This window comes from Grampus griseus (assembly GCF_964374135.1).
Source record: "Grampus griseus genome assembly, chromosome: 4".
In the NCBI taxonomy this organism is placed as follows: Eukaryota; Metazoa; Chordata; class Mammalia; order Artiodactyla; family Delphinidae; genus Grampus; species Grampus griseus.
The window spans coordinates 53,177,448-53,198,993 of NC_138997.1; positions in this window are offsets into that span (position 1 = coordinate 53,177,448).

The following is a 21,546-nucleotide window of genomic DNA, read 5'->3' on the forward strand; positions in this document are numbered from 1 at the left end:
ATAAGTGGAAGTGCCCTAGGCTCTGTTGCTTTGTTTTTTAGATGTTTCAGGAAACACCATACACTTCTCCGGAGTGTCTGTTGGCAATTTACATCCCGCCCATCAGCATAACAAGGCTCCCAGTTCTCCATGGCCTGTCCTGCCTTTCTGGATTTTACACTTTTTTCAGATGGCCCTTTTGACCGGGGGGAAGTGAGACTTCATTGTAGTGCCGATTGCCATTGCAAGCTTTCTTGGTTGGCCAAAAAGGGCTCATGCTTTTTTTCCTGAATATATTCAGGAAAAAACGCATGCGCCCTTTTTGACCAAGTGCATCATTGTGGACTTTCTGCCTCTTTTCCTATGCTTACAATGCAATTCCAGTCTACCTCCTGAAATCGGTTTCCTGCAATTCTGCCTCGCTTTCAAGTCCTCTTGGCAGCCTTACTTCAGTATATTTTTGGACGATAGCTGTCATTTATAACTCTGCAGGTTTGTGAATTACAGTGCCCCTGAGCTCCTTTCTTCAACTCGCTTTCTTGTGAGCTGGCCGCAACACCGCAGGATGGCTTCAGGCCCTAATCTGGTTCCGGCATGGCACGCTGAGCCTTTGGTTATTTCCTCTTCCTGGTGGGAAATGAGAGTTAAATTTGCCCGTCCAGACACCTCCAGCTAGTCTCTCATTGGTTCTCGCTATTCCTGTTCATCTTCCGCAGAAATTGCAAACTGGGCCAAACAGGAGGTTAGAGGGACTGACTCTCCAAGTCGGGAGAGTGTTACTAAAGCATCTGGAATATTGCACCCGAGTACCAGGGTACGAAAACTGAGATATATTTGAACACGTCTCCCGATCACATGGTTGATCATACTCTGAGTTCCACATGCTTGTTTTAGCTGAAGGAAGAATACCTTAAACCTGGGTAGTTGAAACCCGTGGAATGGGTACCATGCAATATGACTTCAAAGGGTCTTCATTTGCTCACCTAACCTCTCCAATCCTATCACTGCTGCGTTTATGCCCCTGTACACATGCTTGATTCTCTTTCGGAGACATAGCAATCCATAGGCTTTAAGATACTTACTAGTCAGGTACATCCTTAGGCGTTTAATATGCGGTGTTGAGTCCATTTCGTTGAGCAAGGAGTAGCTCTTGTCTATTCCATATTTGGCTTAAGGAACTTTATCTGTGCTCATTTCAATCTCTGGTTTTATGCAGCACCCCAACTCACCTTTCCCCTTAAGCAAGCATAAGTTGGTTTTCTAAATTTGAGACCCTGTTCTGTTCTGTAATTCAGTTCCTGTGTAGCCAAGTTTACATTCCGTGTATTACTGATATCTTATGATGTTTCTTTTTCTGTGTGACTTATTTCAGTTAGAATCATCATACCTGAATCCACTCATTGTGCTGCTAAGGGCCTGATGACATAGATTTCATTGCTGAGTGATATTGCTTTGTAAGTAAATACCACAACTTCTTTATGCATTTTTCACTTTCTGCGATGTTGAACTTGTACTGTAAATGAGGTTCTTGTAAACAGAGGCGTTCCAAACTTTGGGGTGGCTGTGTCTTTTTTATTATAATTTCCCTAAGTAATAGGAACATAAGTGGAAGTGCCCTAGGCTCTGTTGCTTTGTTTTTTAGATGTTTCAGGACACACCATACACTTCTCCCGAGTGTCTGTTGGCAATTTACATCCCGCCCATCAGCATAACAAGGCTCCCAGTTCTCCATGGCCTGTCCTGCCTTTCTGGATTTTACACTTTTTTCAGATGGCCCTTTTGACCGGGGGGAAGTGAGACTTCATTGTAGTGCAGATTTCCTTTTCAAGCTTGCTTGGTTGGCCAAAAAGGGCGTATGCGTTTTTTCCTGAATATATTCAGGAAAAAACGCATACGCCCTTTTTGGCCAAGTGCATCATTGTGGACGTTCTGCCTCTTTTCCTATGATTTCAATGCAATTCCAGTCTACCTCCTGAAATCGGTTTCCTGCAATTCTGCCCCGCTTTCAAGTCCTCTTGGCAGCCTTACTTCAGTATATTTTTGGATGATAGATGTCATTTATAACTCTGCAGGTTTGTGAATTACAGTGCCCCTGAGCTCCTTTCTTCAACTCGATTTCTTTTGAGCTGGCCGCAACACCGCAGGATGGCTTCAGGCTCTAATATGGTTCCGGCATGGCACGCTGAGCCTTTGGTTATTTCCTCTTCCTGGTGGGAAATGAGAGTTAAATTTGCCCGTCCAGACACCTCCAGCTAGTCTCTCATTGGTTCTCCCTATTCCTGTTCATCTTCCGCAGAAATTGTAAACTGGGCCAAACAGGAGGTTAAAGGCGCTGACTCTCCAAGTGGGGAGAGTGTTAGTAAAGCGTCTGGAATGTTGCACCCGAGTACCAGGGTACGAAAACTGAGACATATTTGAATACGTCTCCCGATCATATGGTTGATCATACTCTGGGTTCCACATGCATGTTTTAGCTGAAGGAAGAATACCTTAAACCTGGAGAGTTGAGACCCGTGGAATGGGTACCATGCAATATGACTTCAAAGTGTCTTCATTTGCTCACCTAACCTCTCCAATCCTATCACTGCTGCGTTTATGCCCCTGTACACATGCTTGATTCTCTTTCGGAGACATAGCAATCCATAGGCTTTAAGATACTTAGTAGTCAGGTACATTCTTAGGCGTTTAATATGCGGTGTTGAGTCCATTTCGTTGAGCAAGGAGTAGCTCTTGTCTATTCCATATTTGGCTTAAGGAACTTTATCTGTGCTCATTTCAATCTCTGGTTTTATGAAGCACCCCAACTCACCTTTCCCCTTAAGCAAGCATAAGTTGGTTTTCTAAATTTGAGACCCTGTTCTGTTCTGTAATTCAGTTCCTGTGTAGCCAAGTTTACATTCCGTGTATTACTGATATCTTATGATGTTTCTTTTTCTGTGTGACTTATTTCAGTTAGAATCATCATACCTGAATCCACTCATTGTGCTGCTAAGGGCCTGATGACATAGATTTCATTGCTGAGTGATATTGCTTTGTAAGTAAATACCACAACTTCTTTATCCATTTTTCACTTTCTGCGATGTTGAACTTGTACTGTAAACGAGGTTCTTGTAAACAGAGCCGTTCCAAACTTTGGGGTGGCTGTTTCTTTTTGATTATAATTTCCCTAAGTAATAGGAACATAAGTGGAAGTGCCCTAGGCTCTGTTGCTTTGTTTTTTAGATGTTTCAGGACACACCATACACTTCTCCCGAGTGTCTGTTGGCAATTTACATCCCGCCCATCAGCATAACAAGGCTCCCAGTTCTCCATGGCCTGTCCTGCCTTTCTGGATTTTACACTTTTTTCAGATGGCCCTTTTGACCAGGGGGAAGTGAGACTTCATTGTAGTGCAGATTTCCTTTGCAAGCTTGCTTGGTTGGCCAAATAGTGTGCATGCGTTTTTTCCTGAATATATTCAGGAAAAAACGCATGTGCCCTTTTTGGCCAAGTGCATCATTGTGGACGTTCTGCCTCTTTTCCTATGCTTTCAATGCAATTCCAGTCTACCTCCTGAAATCGGTTTCCTGCAATTTTGCCCCGCTTTCAAGTCCTCTTGGCAGCCTTACTTCAGTATATTTTTGCACGATAGCTGTCATTTATAACTCTGCAGGTTTGTGAATTACAGTGTCCCTGAGCTCCTTTCTTCAACTCGCTTTCTTTTGAGCTGGCCGCAACACCGAATGATGGCTTCAGGCCCTAATCTGGTTCCGGCACGGCACGCTGAGCCTTTGGTTATTTCCTCTTCCTGGTGGGAAATGAGAGTTAAATTTGCCCGTCCAGACACCTCCAGCTAGTCTCTCATTGGTTCTCCCTATTCCTGTTCATCTTCCGCAGAAATTGCAAACTGGGCCAAACAGGAGTTTAAAGGCGCTGACTCTCCAAGTGGGGAGAGTGTTAGTAAAGCGACTGGAATGTTGAACCCGAGTACCAGGGGAGGAAAACTGAGACATATTTGAACACGTCTCCCATTCACACGGTTGATCATACTCTGGGTTCCACATGCATGTTTTAGCTGAAGGAAGAATACCTTAAACCTGGAGAGTTGAGACCCGTGGAATGGGTACCATGCAATATGACTTCAAAGGGTCTTCATTTGCTCACCGAACCTCTCCAATGCTATCACTGCTGCGTTTATGCCCCTGTACACACGCTTGATTCTCTTATGGAGACATAGCAATCCATAGGTTTTAAGATACTTACTAGTCAGGTACATTCTTAGGCGTTTAATATGCGGTGTTGAGTCCATTTCGTTGAGCAAGGAGTAGCTCTTGTCTATTCCATATTTGGCTTAAGGAAGTTTATCTGTGCTCATTTCAATCTCTGGTTTTATGCAGCACCCCAACTCACCTTTCCCCTTAAGCAAGCATAAGTTGGTTTTCTAAATTTGAGACCCTGTTCTGTTTTGGAATTCAGTTCCTGTGTAGCCAAGTTTACATTCCGTGTATTAGTGATATCTTATGATGTTTCTTTTTCTGTGTGACTTATTTCAGTTAGAATCATCATACCTGAATCCACTCATTGTGCTGCTAAGGGCCTGATGACATAGATTTCATTGCTGAGTGATACTGCATTGTACGTAAGTACCACAAGTTCTTTATCCATTTTTCACTTTCTGTGATATTGAACTTGTACGCTAAACGAGGTTCTTGTAAACAGAGGCGTCCGAAACTTTTGAGTGGCTGTGTCTTTTTGATTTTAATTTCCCTAAGCTATAGGACCATAAGTGGAAGTGCCCTAGGCTCTGTTGCTTTGTTTTTTAGATGTTTCAGGAAACACCATACACTTCTCCCAAGTGTCTGTTGGCAATTTACATCCCGCCCATCAGCATAACAAGGCTCCCAGTTCTCCATGGCCTGTCCTGCCTTTCTGGATTTTACACTTTTTTCAGATGGCCCTTTTGACCAGGGGGAAGTGAGACTTCATGTAGTGCAGATTTCCTTTGCAAGCTTGCTTGGTTGGCCAAAAAGGGCGTATGCGTTTTTTCCTGAATATATTCAGGAAAAAACGCATACGCCCTTTTTGGCCAAGTGCATCATTGTGGACGTTCTGACTCTTTTCCTATGCTTTCAATGCAATTCCAGTCTACCTCCTGAAATCGGTTTCCTGCAATTCTGCCCTGCTTTCAAGTCCTCTTGGCAGCCTTACTTCAGTATATTTTTGGACGATAGCTGTCATTTATAACTCTGCAGGTTTGTGAATTACAGTGCCCCTGAGCTCCATTCTTCAACTCGCTTTCTTGTGACCTGGCTGCAACACCGCAGGATGGCTTCAGGCCCTAATCTGGTTCCGGCACGGCACGCTGAGCCTTTGGTTAATTCCTCTTCCTGGTGGGAAATGAGAGTTAAATTTGCCCGTCCAGACACCTCCAGCTTGTCTCTCATTTGTTCTCGCTATTCCTGTTCATCTTCCGCAGAAATTGCAAACTGGGCCAAACAGGAGGTTAAAGGGACTGACTCTCCAAGTCGGGAGAGTGTTAGTAAAGCGTCTGGAATGTTGCACTCGAGTACCAGGGTACGAAAACTGAGACATATTTGAACACGTCTCCCGTTTACACAGTTGATCATGCTCTGGGTTCCACATGCATGTTTTAGCTGAAGGAAGAATACCTTAAACCTGGAGAGTTGAGACCCGTGGAATGGGTACCATGCAATATGACTTCAAAGGGTCTTCATTTGCTCACCGAACCTCTCCAATCCTATCACTGCTGCGTTTATGCCCCTGTACACATGCTTGATTCTCTTTCGGAGACATAGCAATCCATAGGCTTTAAGATACTTACTAGTCAGGTACATTCTTAGGCGTTTAATATGCGGTGTTGAGTCCATTTCGTTGAGCAAGGAGTAGCTCTTGTCTATTCCATATTTGGCTTAAGGAACTTTATCTGTGCTCATTTCAATCTCTGGTTTTATGCAGCACCCCAACTCACCTTTCCCCTTAAGCAAGCATAAGTTGGTTTTCTAAATTTGAGACCCTGTTCTGTTCTGTAATTCAGTTCCTGTGTAGCCAAGTTTACATTCCGTGTATTACTGATATCTTATGATGTTTCTTTTTCTGTGTGACTTATTTCAGTTAGAATCATCATACCTGAATCCACTCATTGTGCTGCTAAGGGCCTGATGACATAGATTTCATTGCTGAGTGATATTGCTTTGTAAGTAAATACCACAACTTCTTTATCCATTTTTCACTTTCTGCGATGTTGAACTTGTACTGTAAATGAGGTTCTTGTAAACAGAGGCGTTCCAAACTTTGGGGTGGCTGTGTCTTTTTGATTATAATTTCCCTAAGCTATAGGAACATAAGTGGAAGTGCCCTAGGCTCTGTTGCTTTGTTTTTTAGATGTTTCATGACACACCATACACTTCTCCCGAGTGTCTGTTGGCAATTTACATCCCGCCCATCAGCATAACAAGGCTCCCAGTTCTCCATGGCCTGTCCTGCCTTTCTGGATTTTACACTTTTTTCAGATGGCCCTTTTGACCGGGGGGAAGTGAGACTTCATTGTAGTGCAGATTTCCTTTGCAAGCTTGCTTGGTTGGCCAAAAAGGGCGTATGCGTTTTTTCCTGAATATATTCAGGAAAAAACGCATACGCCCTTTTTGGCCAAGTGCATCATTGTGGACGTTCTGCCTCTTTTCCTATGCTTTCAATGCAATTCCAGTCTACCTCCTGAAATCGGTTTCCTGCAATTCTGCCCCGCTTTCAAGTCCTCTTGGCAGCCTTACTTCAGTATATTTTTGGATGATAGATGTCATTTATAACTCTGCAGGTTTGTGAATTACAGTGCCCCTGAGCTCCTTTCTTCAACTCGATTTATTTTGAGCTGGCCGCAACACCGCAGGATGGCTTCAGGCTCTAATATGGTTCTGGCATGGCACGCTGAGCCTTTGGTTATTTCCTCTTCCTGGTGGGAAATGAGAGTTAAATTTGCCCGTCCAGACACCTCCAGCTAGTCCCTCATTGGTTCTCCCTATTCCTGTTCATCTTCCGCAGAAATTGCAAACTGGGCCAAACAGGAGGTTAAAGGCGCTGACTCTCCAAGTGGGGAGAGTGTTAGTAAAGCGTCTGGAATGTTGCACCCGAGTACCAGGGGAGGAAAACTGAGACATATTTGAACACGTCTCCTGTTCACACAGTTGATCATACTCTGGGTTCCACATGCATGTTTTAGCTGAAGGAAGAATACCTTAAACCTGGAGAGTTGAGACCCGTGGAATGGGTACCATGAAATATGACTTCAAAGGGTCTTCATTTGCTCACTGAACCTCTCCAATCCTATCACTGCTCTGTTTATGCCCCTGTACACACGCTTGATTCTCTTTTGGAGACATAGCAATCCATAGGTTTTAAGATACTTACTAGTCAGGTACATTCTTAGGCGTTTAATATGGGGTGTTGAGTCCATTTCGTTGAGCAAGGAGTAGCTCTTGTCTATTCCATATTTGGCTTAAGGAACTTTATCTGTGCTCATTTCAATCTTTGGTTTTATGCAGCACCCCAACTCACCTTTCCCCTTAAGCAAGCATAAGTTGGTTTTCTAAATTTGAGACCCTGTTCTGTTTTGGAATTCAGTTCCTGTGTAGCCAAGTTTACATTCCGTGTATTAGTGATATCTTATGATGTTTCTTTTTCTGTGTGACTTATTTCAGTTAGAATCATCGTACCTGAATCCACTCATTATGCTGCTACGGGCCTGATGACATAGATTTCATTGCTGAGTGATACTGCATTGTACGTAAGTACCACAAGTTCTTTATCCATTTTTCACTTTCTCTGATATTGAACGTGTAAGGGAAACGAGGTTCTTGTAAACAGAGGCGTCCCAAACTTTGGGGTGGCTGTGTCTTTTTGATTTTAATTTCCCTAAGCTATAGGACCACAAGTGGAAGTGCCCTAGGCTCTGTTGCTTTGTTTTTTAGATGTTTCAGGAAACACCATACACTTCTCCCGAGTGTCTGTTGGCAATTTACATCCCGCCCACCAGCATAACAAGGCTCCCAGTTCTCCATGGCCTGTCCTGCCTTGCTGGATTTTACACTTTTTTCAGATGGCCCTTTTGACCGGGGGGAAGTGAGACTTCATTGTAGTGCAGATTGCCATTGCAAGCTTGCTTGGTTGGCCAAAAAGTGCGTATGCGTTTTTTCCTGAATATATTCAGGAAAAAACTCATACGCCCTTTTTGGCCAAGTGCATCATTGTGGACGTTCTGCCTCTTTTCCTATGCTTTCAATGCAATTCCAGTCTACCTCCTGAAATCGGTTTCCTGCAATTCTGCCTCGCTTTCAAGTCCTCTTGGCAGCCTTACTTCAGTATATTTTTGGACGATAGCTGTCATTTATAACTCTGCAGGTTTGTGAATTACAGTGCCCCTGAGCTCCTTTCTTCAACTCGCTTTCTTGTGAGCTGGCCGCAACACCGCAGGATGGCTTCAGGCCCTAATCTGGTTCCGGCATGGCACGCTGAGCCTTTGGTTATTTCCTCTTCCTGGTGGGAAATGAGAGTTAAATTTGCCCGTCCAGACACCTCCAGCTAGTCTCTCATTGGTTCTCGCTATTCCTGTTCATCTTCCGCAGAAATTGCAAACTGGGCCAAACAGGAGGTTAGAGGGACTGACTCTCCAAGTCGGGAGAGTGTTACTAAAGCATCTGGAATATTGCACCCGAGTACCAGGGTACGAAAACTGAGACATATTTGAACACGTCTCCCGATCACATGGTTGATCATACTCTGAGTTCCACATGCTTGTTTTAGCTGAAGGAAGAATACCTTAAATCTGTGTAGTTGAAACGCGTGGAATGGGTACCATGCAATATGACTTCAAAGGGTCTTCATTTGCTCACCTAACCTCTCCAATCCTATCACTGCTGCGTTTATGCCCCTGTACACATGCTTGATTCTCTTTCGGAGACATAGCAATCCATAGGCTTTAAGATACTTACTAGTCAGGTACATTCTTAGGCGTTTAATATGCGGTGTTGAGTCCATTTCGTTGAGCAAGGAGTAGCTCTTGTCTATTCCATATTTGGCTTAAGGAACTTTATCTGTGCTCATTTCAATCTCTGGTTTTATGCAGCACCCCAACTCACCTTTCCCCTTAAGCAAGCATAAGTTGGTTTTCTAAATTTGAGACCCTGTTCTGTTCTGTAATTCAGTTCCTGTGTAGCCAAGTTTACATTCCGTGTATTACTGATATCTTATGATGTTTCTTTTTCTGTGTGACTTATTTCAGTTAGAATCATCATACCTGAATCCACTCATTGTGCTGCTAAGGGCCTGATGACATAGATTTCATTGCTGAGTGATATTGCTTTGTAAGTAAATACCACAACTTCTTTATCCATTTTTCACTTTCTGCGATGTTGAACTTGTACTCTAAACGAGGTTCTTGTAAACAGAGCCGTTCCAAACTTTGGGGTGGCTGTGTCTTTTTGATTATAATTTCCCTAAGCTATAGGAACATAAGTGGAAGTGCCCTAGGCTCTGTTGCTTTGTTTTTTAGATGTTTCAGGAAACACCATACACTTCTCCCGAGTGTCTGTTGGCAATTTACATCCCGCCCATCAGCATAACAAGGCTCCCAGTTCTCCATGGCCTGTCCTGCCTTTCTGGATTTTACACTTTTTTCAGATGTCCCTTTTGACCAGGGGGAAGTGAGACTTCATTGTAGTGCAGATTTCCTTTGCAAGCTTGCTTGGTTGGCCAAAAAGTGTGCATGCGTTTTTTCCTGAATATATTCAGGAAAAAACGCATGTGCCCTTTTTGGCCAAGTGCATCATTGTGGACGTTCTGCCTCTTTTCCTATGCTTTCAATGCAATTCCATTCTACCTCCTGAAATCGGTTTCCTGCAATTGTGCCCCGCTTTCAAGTCCTCTTGGCAGCCTTACTTCAGTATATTTTTGGACGTTAGCTGTCATTTATAACTCTGCAGGTTTGTGAATTACAGTGTCCCTGAGCTCCTTTCTTCAACTCGCTTTCTTTTGAGCTGGCCGCAACACCGAATGATGGCTTCAGGCCCTAATCTGGTTCCGGCACGGCACGCTGAGCCTTTGGTTATTTCCTCTTCCTGGTGGGAAATGAGAGTTAAATTTGCCCGTCCAGACACCTCCAGCTAGTCTCTCATTGGTTCTCGCTATTCCTGTTCATCTTCCGCAGAAATTGCAAACTGGGCCAAACAGGAGGTTAAAGGCGCTGACTCTCCAAGTGGGGAGAGTGTTAGTAAAGCGTCTGCAATGTTGCACCCGAGTACCAGGGGAGGAAAACTGAGACATATTTGAACACCTCTCCCGTTCACACAGTTGATCATGCTCTGGGTTCCACATGCATGTTTTAGCTGAAGGAAGAATACCTTAAACCTGGGTAGTTGAAACCCGTGGAATGGGTACCATGCAATATGATTTCAAAGGGTCTTCATTTGCTCACCGAACCTCTCCAATCCTATCACTGCTGCGTTTATGCCCCTGTACACATGCTTGATTCTCTTTTGGAGACATAGCAATCCATAGGTTTTAAGATACTTACTAGTCAGGTACATTCTTAGGCGTTTTATATGCGGTGTTCAGTCCATTTCATTGAGCAAGGAGTAGCTCTTGTCTATTCCATATTTGGCTTAAGGAACTTTATCTGTGCTCATTTCAATCTCTGGTTTTATGCAGCACCCCAACTCACCTTTCCCCTTAAGCAAGCATAAGTTGGTTTTCTAAATTTGAGACCCTGTTCTGTTTTGGAATTCAGTTCCTGTGTAGCCAAGTTTACATTCCGTGTATTAGTGATATCTTATGATGTTTCTTTTTCTGTGTGACTTATTTCAGTTAGAATCATCGTACCTGAATCCACTCATTATGCTGCTACGGGCCTGATGACATAGATTTCATTGCTGAGTGATACTGCATTGTACGTAAGTACCACAAGCTCTTTATCCATTTTTCACTTTCTGTGATATTGAACTTCTACGGTAAACGAAGTTCTTGTAAACAGAGGCGTCCCAAACTTTGGGGTGGCTGTGTCTTTTTGATTTTAATTTCCCTAAGCTATAGGACCATAAGTGGAAGTGCCCTAGGCTCTGTTGCTTTGTTTTTTAGATGTTTCAGGACACACCATACACTTCTCCCGAGTGTCTGTTGGCAATTTACATCCCGCCCATCAGCATAACAAGGCTCCCAGTTCTCCATGGCCTGTCCTGCCTTGCTGGATTTTACACTTTTTTCAGATGGCCCTTTTGACCGGGGGGAAGTGAGACTTCATTGTAGTGCAGATTTCCTTTGCAAGCTTGCTTGGTTGGCCAAAAAGGGCGTATGCGTTTTTTCCTGAATATATTCAGGAAAAAACGCATACGCCCTTCTTGGCCAAGTGCATCATTGGGGACGTTCTGCCTCTTTTCCTATGCTTTCAATGCAATTCCAGTCTACCTCCTGAAATCGGTTTCCTGCAATTCTGCCCCGCTTTCAAGTCCTCTTGGCAGCCTTACTTCAGTATATTTTTGGACGATAGCTGTCATTTATTACTCTGCAGGTTTGTGAGTTACAGTGCCCCTGAGCTCCTTTCTTCAACTCGCTTTCTTGTGAGCTGGCCGCAACACCGCAGGCTGGCTTCAGGCCCTAATCTGGTTCGGGCACGGCACGCTGAGCCTTTGGTTAATTCCTCTTCCTGGTGGGAAATGAGAGTTAAATTTGCCCGTCCAGACACCTCCAGCTAGTCTCTCATTGGTTCTCGCTATTCCTGTTCATCTTCCGCAGAAATTGCAAACTGGGCCAAACAGGAGGTTAAAGGGACTGACTCTCCAAGTCGGGAGAGTGTTAGTAAAGCATCTGGAATGTTGCACCCGAGTACCAGGGGAGGAAAACTGAGACATATTTGAACACGTCTCCCGATCACATGGTTGATCATACTCTGGGTTCCACATGCATGTTTTAGCTGAAGGAAGAATACCTTAAACTTGGGTAGTTGAAACCTGTGGAATGGGTACCATGCAATATGACTTCAAAGGGTCTTCATTTGCTCACCGAACCTCTCCAATCCTATCACTGCTGCGTTTATGCCCCTGTACACATGCTTGATTCTCTTTCGGAGACATAGCAATCCATAGGTTTTAAGATACTTACTAGTCAGGTACATTCTTAGGCGTTTAATATGCGGTGTTGAGTCCATTTCGTTGAGCAAGGAGTAGCTCTTGTCTATTCCATATTTGGCTTAAGGAACTTTATCTGTGCTCATTTCAATCTCTGGTTTTATGCAGCACCCCAACTCACCTTTCCCCTTAAGCAAGCATAAGTTGGCTTTCTAAATTTGAGACCCCGTTCTGTACTGTAATTCAGTTCCTGTGTAGCCAAGTTTACATTCCGTGTATTACTGATATCTTATGATGTTTCTTTTTCTGTGTGAGTTATTTCAGTTAGAATTATCATACCTGAATCCACTCATTATGCTGCTACGGGCCTGATGACATAGATTTCATTGCTGAGTGATATTGCTTTGTAAGTAAATACCACAACTTCTTTATCTATTTTTCACTTTCTGTGATGTTGAACTTGTACTGTAAACGAGGTTCTTGTAAACAGAGGCGTCCCAAACTTTGGGGTGGCTGTGTCTTTTTGATTTTAATTTCCCTAAGCTATAGGACCATAAGTGGAAGTGCCCTAGGCTCTGTTGCTTTGTTTTTTAGATGTTTCAGGAAACACCATACACTTCTCCCGAGTGTCTGTTGGCAATTTACATCCCACCCATCAGCATAACAAGGCTCCCAGTTCTCCATGGCCTGTCCTGACTTGCTGGATTTTACACTTTTTTCACATGGCCCTTTTGACCGGGGGGAAGTGAGACTTCATTGTAGTGCAGATTTCCTTTGCAAGCTTGCTTGGTTGGCCAAAAAGGGCGTATGCGTTTTTTCCTGAATATATTCAGGAAAAAACGCATACGCCCTTTTTGGCCAAGTGCATCATTGTGGACGTTCTGCCTCTTTTCCTATGCTTTCAATGCAATTCAAGTCTACCTCCTGAAATCGGTTTCCTGCAATTCTGCCCCGCTTTCAAGTCCTCTTGGCAGCCTTACTTCAGTATATTTTTGGACGATAGCTGTCATTTATAACTCTGCAGGTTTGTGAATTACAGTGCCCCTGAGCTCCTTTCTTCAACTCGCTTTCTTGTGAGCTGGCCGCAAGACCGCAGGATGGCTTCAGGCCCTAATCTGGTTCCGGCACGGCACGCTGAGCCTTTGGTTAATTCCTCTTCCTGGTGGGTAATGAGAGTTAAATTTGCCCGTCCAGAAACCTCCAGCTAGTCTCTCATTGGTTCTCGCTATTCCTGTTCATCTTCCGCAGAAATTGCAAACTGGGCCAAACAGGAGGTTAAAGGGACTGACTCTCCAAGTCGGGAGAGTGTTAGTAAAGCATCTGGAATGGTGCACCGGAGTACCATGGGAGGAAAACTGAGACATATTTGAACACGTCTCCCGATCACGTGGTTGGTCATACTCTGGGTTCCACATGCATGTTTTAGCTGAAGGAAGAATACCTTAAACCTGGGTAGTTGAAACCCGTGGAATGGGTACCATGCGATATGACTTCAAAGGGTCTTTATTTGCTCCCCGAACCTCTCCAATCCTATCACTGCTGCGTTTATGCCCCTGTACACATGCTTGATTCTCTTTCGGAGACATAGCAATCCATAGGTTTTAAGATACTTACTAGTCAGGTACATTCTTAGGCGTTTAAAATGCGGTGTTGAGTCCATTTTGTTGAGCAAGGAGTAGCTCTTGTCTATTCCATATTTGGCTTAAGGAACTTTATCTGTGCTCATTTCAATCTCTGGTTTTATGCAACACCCCAACTCACCTTTCCCCTTAAGCAAGCATAAGTTAGTTTTCTAAATTTGAGACCCTGTTCTGTTCTGTAATTCAGTTCCTGTGTAGCCAAGTTTACATTCCGTGTATTACTGATATCTTATGATGTTTCTTTTTCTGTGTGAGTTATTTCAGTTACAATTATCATACCTGAATCCACTCATTATGCTGCTACGGGCCTGATGACATAGATTTCATTGCTGAGTGATATTGCTTTGTAAGTAAATACCACAACTTCTTTATCTATTTTTCACTTTCTGTGATGTTGAACTTGTACTGTAAACGAGGTTCTTGTAAACAGAGGCGTCCCAAACTTTGGGGTGGCTGTGTCTTTTTGATTTTAATTTCCCTAAGCTATAGGACCATAAGTGGAAGTGCCCTAGGCTCTGTTGCTTTGTTTTTTAGATGTTTCAGGAAACACCATACACTTCTCCCGAGTGTCTGTTGGCAATTTACATCCCGCCCATCAGCATAACAAGGCTCCCAGTTCTCCATGGCCTGTCCTGACTTGCTGGATTTTACACTTTTTTCACATGGCCCTTTTGACCGGGGGGAAGTGAGACTTCATTGTAGTGCAGATTTCCTTTGCAAGCTTGCTTGGTTGGCCAAAAAGGGCGTATGCGTTTTTTCCTGAATATATTCAGGAAAAAACGCATACGCCCTTTTTGGCCAAGTGCATCATTGTGGACGTTCTGCCTCTTTTCCTATGCTTTCAATGCAATTCAAGTCTACCTCCTGAAATCGGTTTCCTGCAATTCTGCCCCGCTTTCAAGTCCTCTTGGCAGCCTTACTTCAGTATATTTTTGGACGATAGCTGTCATTTATAACTCTGCAGGTTTGTGAATTACAGTGCCCCTGAGCTCCTTTCTTCAACTCGCTTTCTTGTGAGCTGGCCGCAAGACCGCAGGATGGCTTCAGGCCCTAATCTGGTTCCGGCACGGCACGCTGAGCCTTTGGTTAATTCCTCTTCCTGGTGGGTAATGAGAGTTAAATTTGCCCGTCCAGAAACCTCCAGCTAGTCTCTCATTGGTTCTCGCTATTCCTGTTCATCTTCCGCAGAAATTGCAAACTGGGCCAAACAGGAGGTTAAAGGGACTGACTCTCCAAGTCGGGAGAGTGTTAGTAAAGCATCTGGAATGGTGCACCGGAGTACCATGGGAGGAAAACTGAGACATATTTGAACACGTCTCCCGATCACGTGGTTGGTCATACTCTGGGTTCCACATGCATGTTTTAGCTGAAGGAAGAATACCTTAAACCTGGGTAGTTGAAACCCGTGGAATGGGTACCATGCGATATGACTTCAAAGGGTCTTTATTTGCTCCCCGAACCTCTCCAATCCTATCACTGCTGCGTTTATGCCCCTGTACACATGCTTGATTCTCTTTCGGAGACATAGCAATCCATAGGTTTTAAGATACTTACTAGTCAGGTACATTCTTAGGTGTTTAAAATGCGGTGTTGAGTCCATTTTGTTGAGCAAGGAGTAGCTCTTGTCTATTCCATATTTGGCTTAAGGAACTTTATCTGTGCTCATTTCAATCTCTGGTTTTATGCAACACCCCAACTCACCTTTCCCCTTAAGCAAGCATAAGTTAGTTTTCTAAATTTGAGACCCTGTTCTGTTCTGTAATTCAGTTCCTGTGTAGCCAAGTTTACATTCCGTGTATTACTGATATCTTATGATGTTTCTTTTTCTGTGTGACTTATTTCAGTTAGAATCATCATACCTGAATCCAATCATTATTCTGCTAAGTGCCTGTTGACATAGATTTCAGTGCTGAGTGATATTGCTTTGTAAGTAAATACCACAACTTCTTTATCCATTTTTCACTTTCTGTGATGTTGAACTTGTACTGTAAACGAGGTTCTTGTAAACAGAGGCATCCCAAACTTTGGGGTCGCTGTGTCTTTTTGATTTTAATTTCCCTAAGCTATAGGACCATAAGTGGAAGTGCCCTAGGCTCTGTTGCTTTGTTTTTAGATGTTTCAGGAAACACCATACACTTCTCCCGAGTGTCTGTTGGCCATTTACATCCCACCCATCAGCATAACAAGGCTCCCAGTTCTCCATGGCCTGTCCTGCCTTTCTGGATTTTACACTTTTTTCAGATGGCCCTTTTGACCGGGGGGAAGTGAGACTTCATTGTAGTGCAGATTTCCTTTGCAAGCTTGCTTGGTTGGCCAAAAAGGGCGTATGCGTTTTTTCCTGAATATATTCAGGAAAAAACGCATACGCCCTTTTTGGCCATGTGCATCATTGGGGACGTTCTGCCTCTTTTCCTATGCTTTCAATGCAATTCCAGTCTACCTGCTGAAATCGGTTTCCTGCAATTCTGCCCCGCTTTCAAGTCCTCTTGGCAGCCTTACTTCAGTATATTTTTGGACGATAGCTGTCATTTATAACTCTGCAGGTTTGTGAATTACAGTGCCCCTGAGCTCCTTTCTTCAACTCGCTTTCTTGTGAGCTGGCCGCAACACCGCAGGATGGCTTCAGGCCCTAATCTGGTTCCGGCACGGCACGCTGAGCCTTTGGTTAATTCCTCTTCCTGGTGGGAAATGAGAGTTAAATTTGCCCGTCCAGACACCTCCAGCTAGTCTCTCATTGGTTCTCGCTATTCCTGTTCATCTTCCGCAGAAATTGCAAACTGGGCCAAACAGGAGGTTAAAGGCGCTGACTCTCCAAGTGGGGAGAGTGTTAGTAAAGCGTCTGGTATTTTGCTCCCGAGTACCAGGGGAGGAAATCTGAGACATATTTGAACACGTCTCCCGTTTACACAGTTGATCATGCTCTGGGTTCCACATGCATGTTTTAGCTGAAGGAAGAATACCTTAAACCTGGGTAGTTGAAACCCGTGGAATGGGTACCATGCAATATGATTTCAAAGGGTCTTCATTTGCTCACCGAACCTCTCCAATCCTATCACTGCTGCGTTTATGCCCCTGTACACACGCTTGATTCTCTTTTGGAGACATAGCAATCCATAGGTTTTAAGATACTTACTAGTCAGGTACATTCTTAGGCGTTTAATATGCAGTGTTGAGTCCATTTCGTTGAGCAAGGAGTAGCTCTTGTCTATTCCATATTTGGCTTAAGGAACTTTATCTGTGCTCATTTCAATCTCTGGTTTTATGCAGCACCCCAACTCACCTTTCCCCTTAAGCAAGCATAAGTTGGTTTTCTAAATTTGAGACCCTGTTCTGTTTTGGAATTCAGTTCCTGTGTAGCCAAGTTTACATTCCGTGTATTAGTGATATCTTATGATGTTTCTTTTTCTGTGTGACTTATTTCAGTTAGAATCATCGTACCTGAATCCACTCATTATGCTGCTACGGGCCTGATGACATAGATTTCATTGCTGAGTGATATTGCTTTGTACGTAAGTACCACAAATTCTTTATCCATTTTTCACTTTCTGCGATGTTGAACTTGTACTGTAAACGAGGTTCTTGTAAACAGAGGCGTCCCAAACTTTGGGGTCGCTGTGTCTTTTTGATTTTAATTTCCCTAGGCTATAGGACCATAAGTGGAAGTGCCCTAGGCTCTGTTGCTTTGTTTTTTAGATGTTTCAGGACACACCATACACTTCTCCCGAGTGTCTGTTGGCAATTTACATCCCGCCCATCAGCATAACAAGGCTCCCAGTTCTCCATGGCCTGTCCTGCCTTTCTGGATTTTACACTTTTTTCAGATGGCCCTTTTGACCGGGGGGAAGTGAGACTTCATTGTAGTGCAGATTTCCTTTGCAAACTTGCTTGGTTGGCCAAAAAGGGCGTATGCGTTTTTTCCTGAATATATTCAGGAAAAAACGCATACGCACTTTTTGGCCAAGTGCATCATTGTGGACGTTCTGCCTCTTTTCCTATGCTTTCAATGCAATTCCAGTCTACCTCCTGAAATCGGTTTCCTGCAATTCTGCCCCGCTTTCAAGTCCTCTTGGCAGCCTTACTTCAGTATATTTTTGGACGATAGCTGTCATTTATAACTCTGCATGTTTGTGAATTACAGTGCCCCTGAGCTCCTTTCTTCAACTCGCTTTCTTGTGAGCTGGCCGCAACACCGCAGGATGGCTTCAGGCCCTAATCTGGTTCCGGCACGGCACGCTGAGCCTTTGGTTAATTCCTCTTCCTGGTGGGAAATGAGAGTTAAATTTGCCCGTCCAGACACCTCCAGCTAGTCTCTCATTGGTTCTCGCTATTGCTGTTCATCTTCCGCAGAAATTGCAAACTGGGCCAAACAGGAGGTTAAAGGGACTGACTCTCCAAGTGGGGAGAGTGTTAGTAAAGCGTCTGGAATGTTGCACCCGAGTACCAGGGTACGAAAACTGAGACATATTTGAATACGTCTCCCGATCATATGGTTGATCATACTCTGGGTTCCACATGCATGTTTTAGCTGAAGGAAGAATACCTTAAACCTGGAGAGTTGAGACCCGTGTAATGGGTACCGTGCAATATGACTTCAAAGGGTCTTCATTTGCTCACCGAACCTCTCCAATCCTATCACTGTTGCGTTTATGCCCCTGTACACACGCTTGATTCTCTTTTGGAGACATAGCAATCCATAGGTTTTAAGATACTTACTAGTCAGGTACATTCTTAGGCGTTTAATATGCGGTGTTGAGTCCATTTCGTTGAGCAAGGAGTAGCTCTTGTCTATTCCATATTTGGCTTAAGGAACTTTATCTGTGCTCATTTCAATCTCTGGTTTTATGCAGCACCCCAACTCACCTTTCCCCTTAAGCAAGCATAAGTTGGTTTTCTAAATTTGAGACCCTGTTCTGTTTTGGAATTCAGTTCCTGTGTAGCCAAGTTTACATTCCGTGTATTAGTGATATCTTATGATGTTTCTTTTTCTGTGTGACTTATTTCAGTTAGAATCATCGTACCTGAATCCACTCATTATGCTGCTACGGGCCAGATGACATAGATTTCATTGCTGAGTGATACTGCATTGTACGTAAGTACCACAAGTTCTTTATCCATTTTTCACTTTCTGTGATATTGAACTTGTACGGTAAACGAGGTTCTTGTAAACAGAGGCGTCCCAAACTTTGGGGTGGCTGTGTCTTTTTGATTTTAATTTCCCTAAGCTATAGGACCATAAGTGGAAGTGCCCTAGGCTCTGTTGCTTTGTTTTTTAGATGTTTCAGGAAACACCATACACTTCTCCGGAGTGTCTGTTGGCAATTTACATCCCGCCCATCAGCATAACAAGGCTCCCAGTTCTCCATGGCCTGTCCTGCCTTTCTGGATTTTACACTTTTTTCAGATGGCCCTTTTGACCGGGGGGAAGTGAGACTTCATTGTAGTGCCGATTGCCATTGCAAGCTTTCTTGGTTGGCCAAAAAGGGCTCATGCTTTTTTTCCTGAATATATTCAGGAAAAAACGCATGCGCCCTTTTTGACCAAGTGCATCATTGTGGACTTTCTGCCTCTTTTCCTATGCTTTCAATGCAATTCCAGTCTACCTCCTGAAATCGGTTTCCTGCAATTCTGCCTCGCTTTCAAGTCCTCTTGGCAGCCTTACTTCAGTATATTTTTGGACGATAGCTGTCATTTATAACTCTGCAGGTTTGTGAATTACAGTGCCCCTGAGCTCCTTTCTTCAACTCGCTTTCTTGTGAGCTGGCCGCAACACCGCAGGATGGCTTCAGGCCCTAATCTGGTTCCGGCATGGCACGCTGAGCCTTTGGTTATTTCCTCTTCCTGGTGGGAAATGAGAGTTAAATTTGCCCGTCCAGACACCTCCAGCTAGTCTCTCATTGGTTCTCGCTATTCCTGTTCATCTTCCGCAGAAATTGCAAACTGGGCCAAACAGGAGGTTAGAGGGACTGACTCTCCAAGTCGGGAGAGTGTTACTAAAGCATCTGGAATATTGCACCCGAGTACCAGGGTACGAAAACTGAGATATATTTGAACACGTCTCCCGATCACATGGTTGATCATACTCTGAGTTCCACATGCTTGTTTTAGCTGAAGGAAGAATACCTTAAACCTGGGTAGTTGAAACCCGTGGAATGGGTACCATGCAATATGACTTCAAAGGGTCTTCATTTGCTCACCTAACCTCTCCAATCCTATCACTGCTGCGTTTATGCCCCTGTACACATGCTTGATTCTCTTTCGGAGACATAGCAATCCATAGGCTTTAAGATACTTACTAGTCAGGTACATCCTTAGGCGTTTAATATGCGGTGTTGAGTCCATTTCGTTGAGCAAGGAGTAGCTCTTGTCTATTCCATATTTGGCTTAAGGAACTTTATCTGTGCTCATTTCAATCTCTGGTTTTATGCAGCACCCCAACTCACCTTTCCCCTTAAGCAAGCATAAGTTGGTTTTCTAAATTTGAGACCCTGTTCTGTTCTGTAATTCAGTTCCTGTGTAGCCAAGTTTACATTCCGTGTATTACTGATATCTTATGATGTTTCTTTTTCTGTGTGACTTATTTCAGTTAGAATCATCATACCTGAATCCACTCATTGTGCTGCTAAGGGCCTGATGACATAGATTTCATTGCTGAGTGATATTGCTTTGTAAGTAAATACCACAACTTCTTTATGCATTTTTCACTTTCTGCGATGTTGAACTTGTACTGTAAATGAGGTTCTTGTAAACAGAGGCGTTCCAAACTTTGGGGTGGCTGTGTCTTTTTTATTATAATTTCCCTAAGTAATAGGAACATAAGTGGAAGTGCCCTAGGCTCTGTTGCTTTGTTTTTTAGATGTTTCAGGACACACCATACACTTCTCCCGAGTGTCTGTTGGCAATTTACATCCCGCCCATCAGCATAACAAGGCTCCCAGTTCTCCATGGCCTGTCCTGCCTTTCTGGATTTTACACTTTTTTCAGATGGCCCTTTTGACCGGGGGGAAGTGAGACTTCATTGTAGTGCAGATTTCCTTTTCAAGCTTGCTTGGTTGGCCAAAAAGGGCGTATGCGTTTTTTCCTGAATATATTCAGGAAAAAACGCATACGCCCTTTTTGGCCAAGTGCATCATTGTGGACGTTCTGCCTCTTTTCCTATGATTTCAATGCAATTCCAGTCTACCTCCTGAAATCGGTTTCCTGCAATTCTGCCCCGCTTTCAAGTCCTCTTGGCAGCCTTACTTCAGTATATTTTTGGATGATAGATGTCATTTATAACTCTGCAGGTTTGTGAATTACAGTGCCCCTGAGCTCCTTTCTTCAACTCGATTTCTTTTGAGCTGGCCGCAACACCGCAGGATGGCTTCAGGCTCTAATATGGTTCCGGCATGGCACGCTGAGCCTTTGGTTATTTCCTCTTCCTGGTGGGAAATGAGAGTTAAATTTGCCCGTCCAGACACCTCCAGCTAGTCTCTCATTGGTTCTCCCTATTCCTGTTCATCTTCCGCAGAAATTGTAAACTGGGCCAAACAGGAGGTTAAAGGCGCTGACTCTCCAAGTGGGGAGAGTGTTAGTAAAGCGTCTGGAATGTTGCACCCGAGTACCAGGGTACGAAAACTGAGACATATTTGAATACGTCTCCCGATCATATGGTTGATCATACTCTGGGTTCCACATGCATGTTTTAGCTGAAGGAAGAATACCTTAAACCTGGAGAGTTGAGACCCGTGGAATGGGTACCATGCAATATGACTTCAAAGTGTCTTCATTTGCTCACCTAACCTCTCCAATCCTATCACTGCTGCGTTTATGCCCCTGTACAC